Source organism: Calonectris borealis, chromosome 23 (genome assembly GCF_964195595.1).
Source record: "Calonectris borealis chromosome 23, bCalBor7.hap1.2, whole genome shotgun sequence".
NCBI lineage: Eukaryota > Metazoa > Chordata > Aves > Procellariiformes > Procellariidae > Calonectris > Calonectris borealis.
This window is the reverse complement of record NC_134334.1, coordinates 9,892,885-9,899,293: the sequence shown is the minus strand read 5'-3', so window position 1 is coordinate 9,899,293 and position 6,409 is coordinate 9,892,885. Positions and strand designations below refer to the sequence as shown.

General features: G+C 58.7%; 1 pseudogene; it reads right to left on the bottom strand.

Moving 5' to 3' along the window:
- Nucleotides 1-2,265: 2,265 nt before the first annotated feature.
- LOC142092195 (E3 ubiquitin-protein ligase PHF7-like) lies at nt 2,266-4,667 on the bottom strand (annotated as a pseudogene).
- Nucleotides 4,668-6,409: the final 1,742 nt, after the last annotated feature.

Sequence of the window (6,409 nt, the reverse complement as noted above, 5' to 3'; positions counted from 1 at the left end):
ACGTGTAGATGAGGCCCTTAGGGACATGGTGTAGTGGGCATGGTGGTGTTGGCTTGACGGTTGGACACGATGATCTTAGAGGTCTTTTCCAACCTGTATGATTCTATGATTCTATGATTCTATGATTTGGGGGATCAACAGCTGAAAACGTCCAGGAAGGTCCAGAAGGTCAAGAAGCCCAGGTGTGTACCAGGCTCTGCTGTCCATCTTTCACAGCCCTGAACACTGCTCTAAGTCAGTCCAGCCATCCCGTAGTCAATGCCAGCAACAGTTATCTCTGCGAGGCTATGAATGATTCCTTGTAAACTCCAGCCAACCACGTTGACCCCACACCAACCAAAGGCACGGACAGAACCAAGCGAGAAACTCAGAGGCAACCTTTGCACCGAGTTTGAGCTAGAACCACTGAGCTAGCACAGGGCTACAGCAACCACCACTGCCAAGCACGGCTAAAACTGTCAATGACATTGCATTTTTACATGTGTCCTGATGAGACACTTCGGCCTTTCTCTCCTACATTGTATTCTTTAGTAGAGGAATATGCACCTGGTTAATCTTTTCTTTCACAGGTTATTAGATTATTCAGCTATCCAAAACAGAGAGGGAGTGAGAGAGAGAGAGAGAGAAACGCAGATGAACTAAACTGCAAAATAATGTCATCGACTACAAAGCAAAAGACCCAGAGACCAGCTGTTGGTTTTATAGGGACAAAAGCAGATGCAGGAAGAAGTACACGGAAGCGTTTACAGGTGAAAACCTAGCACGAGACTAAAGATGCGTGATCTTACCCAGCATCACTAGAATGCAGAGGATGCTATCAGAGCTGACCTGACATGTGCCAAGACGTTTAATAAATTCAAGCTGTTGTTTCCATCCAGCTTAAAAATGTTAACTTACACCCCTCTCCTGTTTTGGAATATCCAGAGCGAGCCATCACTGGAAGCCTTGTTCACTAGAGAGTTGTCTGACAAACCGCTTTGTAACAAAAAGCAACAAGATGATTCAAAAGGAGCACAGGCCGTGCAATTCAATGCTTGCCAACAATCTCATACAGAGCAGAAACTAAGGTGAACCCAAGAAAAGTTGGAGACCTTGCCAAGTGATCTAAGTGCCACAGCAACTCCACTGGCAGAAAACCTTTTGAGCTTCAGCTGGACTTGGGAAGGGATTTCCTAAAGCCTCTTTCCTCCATGGCTACCCCAGCAAGCAGCCGGTGGGCTGAGGCCGTGTCATAGCAGCAGTGGCAGCCCCGGGACCAGGCCCCCCAGCTCGGCCAGGACAGGGAATGGAGGCCAGAGCAGGGAGCCTGGCGTGGCCCAAGTCTGGCGGCAGCCTCACCCCCAGCGCAGCCGTGCTACTGGCGCTTCCCGGGACATGCCAGGGCACTGGGGCCCAGCCAGGGCCGGGGGATGGTGGCGCTGCGCCCGGAGGTGGGGGAGAGCTGTCGCAGGGGAGTGGGGAAGAGGCAGGGTCTGCGGGTGCAGACGGGGCTCGGGGGGGTGTGTGTGAACATCCCATCAGGGGAGAGCCCTGCTCCGGAGTGACACTGAACAACAGCCTCCCAGGGACAGCAAGGCCTGAAGCACATGGCCAAGGTGCTGGCCGGCCAAGGGCAGCCTGTAGGGAGGAAGGTCTGGGGAAGGCGCTTCCAACCCTCGGGGAGAAGACAACCCCCCAGTCCCGTCCCCTAATGCTGCCCTCGAAGAGAAAGGCAGAGGAGGATGACCAACAAATGAGTGTGGGATCTCCCAGTGCAGATGAGATGAGCCGCCAACTTTACTGTGCTGGGGGATGGGGGCCAGCATTTGGGGCTGGCGCATGACTGCTCAGCAGCATCTTCCAGGACGGCTGTATGGTTTTTGCGCCCGCCGTTGTAACCGTGAGCGGTGTCGGATCCGGTCTGGCCCAGGGTGGCTGGAGCGGCTGCTGCTCTCAAGCGCCAGAGTGCTACGGGGCAGTCCTGATGCTGCCTGCCTGGTGGAGCTGGAACTGCTCCCCTTGAGCACCAGAGCGCCAAGTAAGAGCCCCGATGTCATCTGCCAGGCAGTGCTGTGGCTGCTGGGCTCAGCGCTTGGGGCTGGCACACAGCTGGTCCCGCGGTGTTCTCCAGGCCGGCTGTATGGCTTTTGCATCCGCCGCTGTAACCGTGAGCGGTGTCGGATCCGGTCTGGCCCAGGGTGGCTGGAGCGGCTGCTTCTTTCAGGCACTGGGGAGCCGCAGGATGGCTCCAGTGGTGCCTGGGTGATGGTGCTGGGCTTGCTGCTCTCATACACCAGGGAGCCGTGGGACAGCCCCGATGCCGCCTGGCTGGTGGTGCTGGGGCTGGCAAGCTCTGAATTGTCACTGGAGACTGTGAGGGGAGGCAGGAAGGTCAGCAGCACGGCCACCCAGCCCCGGGGCAGGAGAGGCCATGGTGGTGCCCACAGCCCTCCTGGAGCCAAGCCTACCCTAAGCCCTTGCTACCAGGCCTAGCCTGGCCCCTGGCCCCAGTGCAGGAGCACCCAGGTGTTTTGCCTCTTACCAGTGCCCAGGCCAGCACAGCAGTCGCACTCCCAGGTGGTTGTGCTGTTCCTCAAGTAGGAGCAGCGTTGGTGGATGCCTTTGGCAGCACAGGAGCTGCACAGGAGCAGTTGCCAGGACCTGGGGAAGCAAACGGGTTGCTGGTTGTGAGGACAAAGCGACACAAGCAAGGGACTGCCCAGCAGAACCCTTAGGCCTTCCTCCCTGAGCACGTGGGGAGACAGAGATCCCGTGCAGAGCCCTAGACTGCTGCTTTGGCAACTTACCCCTCTTCCTCTGCCTGCTCCCTGCCTCCCGGACAAAGGCACTTGCTGGCATTGCAGCGGATGTGCCTCTGATATACCAGTCCGAAGGCCTGGTCGCTCTCCCGTGCTGGCTGTCTGCTGGAGAAGGAAGGGAAAGCGTTGAGCCCCTGCTGCCCCAGCCTCAGGCAGATCCAGGCTGTCCCTGCTCTTCCACCCCCACCCCGTTTCCAGCTCCTCCGTGAAGCAGAGGACAAGAGTTGGGGGACAGCAGAGGGCAGTCCCTGGCCTGGGCAGACCCTGGCCTGGCACTGCACTTGCGCCTGACATCTTGTGAGTTGGGAAGAGAAAAAACAACCTCTTGGAGATTCGAATCCCCATGGTGAGCATTTCCATCACAAACTGATCATTGCTTTGGCAATGCAAGCAGCGGAAGCGGACGCCGGCATGGATAGCCTGTTTCTGGACGCAGCTCCGGTGGAACCAGGCGTGTTGGCATGCTGGGCACACCATGGTGCGGTAGGACTTTTTGTCCTCCACGAGGCCCAGGCAGATGATGCAGGTGCTGTTCTGCTCTGGACTGGCCTGCACTGCCTGCTCTGGGCGGTGCTCCCAGCAGAAGGACCTGGGGAGAAGACAGAAGGGATGGGTGAGGTGAAGTGAGAAGTGCTGAGTCCTTCCCCGGCAATGGCGAGGAGGGCAGAGGAGGTGCGAAGGAGCCCCAGATCCTGTTCGGGCTCTGGTTCTGGCTGTGGCAGGCTGCTGGGAAGTGTCCCTGTGGGTTCCTCGCTTGCTGGCAGGAGAGGGCTTGAAGACAAGGAGGCTCCTGCACAAGGGCCGGCAGCCCTTACCTGTACAGCCCGAAGAATTGGGTGACACATTCACCCTGTGAGGCGCAGGGGAGATGGAAGCTGCGGTCGCACCCCTTCTCCCAGCAGGTGATGGCGGCACCCATCTCACCACAAACAAAGCAGAGCTGGAAAGAGCACAGCAGCCCCCCTCAGCGGCAGGCTCAGGGCCTGCGTGGCCGGCCCCATGCCTCTGGGCAAGGCGCAGGCTGTGGGCACTGCTGGCTCACGTCCCGCAGATCTGCCTGGCGCACGAGGCTTTTGCCTGTGCCGGAGCCTCTGTGGAGCAGCTGGGAGCAGGCGTTTGTCCCAGAGCTGGTGGAAGGGCTGGGATTTCTTTCCTGGGGTCCAGGCAGAGCTCCCGCAAGCCTCTCCTGGTGCAAACCTCCCTGCTCTTGCCGGGTCCTCACCTTCTGGGCTGCCTCCTGAATTGCACGTCTGGTGTCCTCAGTGAGAAACCCATTCCTGCTCTCTTGCAGAAAAAGCCCACTGGCAAGAAACTGCAGAGCAGAGAAGGCCAGGATCTCATTAGGTCAGCAAGGAAGGGACTCTGCCTGGCAGAAAGCTGGAGGGAGCCCCGGGAGAACTCACCAGGCAATACGTGTGGGCACAGAGCCCTTTCTGCGCTCTTTTGCACCCACAGATAGCTGGATCAGCCTCTGCCCGGCGACACAGCATGCATGCTGGAGGAGAGAGACCGAATGCCGCTGGGAACAAGCACCTCTGCGGGACTAGGGGAAGCGACCCTGTGGGATCGCACCTAAGGCCCTGCTCTGTCCCTGCCTAGCTGGCTGAAGGGCAGGGCTGGGACCTTTGGAGAAGAAGGGAGCATGGCAGGCACATGGCTGCCCCAACAGATGCCCACAGCCCAGCCTGGGCCCCACTTGCTGAGGAGAGAAGCGACCCTGCCCCGGGGCGGTTGGGGAGCTCCTGCCTTCCCACCAATCTTGGCCACATGCAGACTGCCCCGACAACCCCTCTGCCAGCCATGGGGAGCTGTGGGGAGGGATACTTCGCTCTCACCTTGCTCCCTTGAATTGGGGTCCTGCTGCTTCATTGCGAACATGGTGCACGTCGACGGCGAGCGCTTGGAGAGCCTCTGCCCCAGCAGTGCCGGGGTTTCTCCTCCGGACGCTCCTCTGCCAACCCTGAGGGAGCAGTGGGACACGGTGAATTTGCCGCACAGGCCCCGGTGCCCCAAGGTGTGAGGCTCCTCTCCTCCCTCGGCAGCCCTGGGCAAGCCCCTTCCTCCCCTGCCCTCTCCTCACCTCACCAAGTTGCACTGACGCAAGGCCGGAGCCCAGCAGCCCTTTATCCAGGCCTTGGCGATGGGTCACAGTGGCTGCTGTGACACCGCCACCACCCGTCTGCATATGCCCCCAATATGGGCAAGGGCGCCTTCGGCTCCCTGCCACCCCCTGTGACACGGCCACCTCGGCACCCAAGTCGGGGGGGCGGCTGCTCTTGCACCCGTGTGGGGCTGCAGTGCTGGCACAGGTCACCCAGAGAGGCTGTGGAGTCTCCAGCCTTGGAGACAGGCCCCACCCGGCTGGATAAGGGCCTGGGCAGCCTGCTCCAGGGGACCCTGCTTGAGCAGGCGCTTGGACTAGGTCATCTCCAGAGGTGCCCTCCAACGTCAACCATTCTGGGATTCTGTGGAAGGCGGCCTTACATGTGTTGAGAGGGACCTTGTCGATCGCAGGCACACCTAAAGTGTGGGGCCAACTGCATGGGCATGTGGACCGCACTAAGAGTGGGGACTAGGATGTACCGGGCAAGGGGGTGGTGACCTTGAAAAGTTTGGGGTTTGGGGACATTGCAAGCATGCGACAGGGGTGGCACCAGGCACAGGGATGGGGACCTCATTGAGGGTGGTGTTGGTGACAGCGCTGAGCATGTGTACTGGTTTTGGATGGCGTAGAGTTAACTTTCTTCATCGTAGCTTGTATGATGCTATGTTTTGGATTTGTGACCAAAACAGTGTCGGTAACACACCGATGTTTTAGCCATGGCTGAACAGGGCGTGCACAGTGTCAAGGCTTTTTCTGCTTCTCACACAGCCCCTCCCAGCGAGTAGGCTGGGGGTACACAAGACATTGGGAGGGACACAGCCGGGACAGCTGACCCCAAATGACCAAAGGGATGTCCCATACCTTATGATGCCTGCTCAGCAATAAAACTGCGAGCTGTTGTTGCTCCTGGACTGGCTAGGCATCGGTTAGCTGGTAGTGAGCAACTGTGGCTTTTTGCATCGCCTGTTTTCTTCGTTTTGTTTTGTTTTCCTTATTATCTTTATTGTCTTTATCTCAACCAGTGACGTTTTGCGTTTTTACCCTTCTGATTGTCTCCCCCATCCCACTGCGGAGGAGAGTGAGTGAGCAGCTCTGTTGGGCTTAGCTGCCTACCGGGGTTAAACTGTGCCAGCGTGGGACATGGGTGCTGCTGAGCATGGGGCTGGGGACCTCACCAAATAGGGGGCCAGGGCCAAGCTGAGGGCCAGGGCTCGCACAGAGTATGCAAGCCAGGGCCAAGCATGGGGCTGGGGCCAGTGCCAAGCACGGGGATGGGGACAGCACTGATGCTGGGATGGGAAGGGTGCCAGGCGTGGTGGATGGGTATGGCTCTGAGCGCGGGGACAGAGACAGTGCCGAGCATGGGGGTAGGTACAGCACTGAGCACTGGAGGGCTCCGCTAAAACAAGCTGTAGTAGGACCCGGGCAGGTTCCTGGACATCTGACTTTCGGAACTGTTCGTGTTTTCCTTTTAGCCCTAGTGATTTAGTGTTATGGCAACAACAGA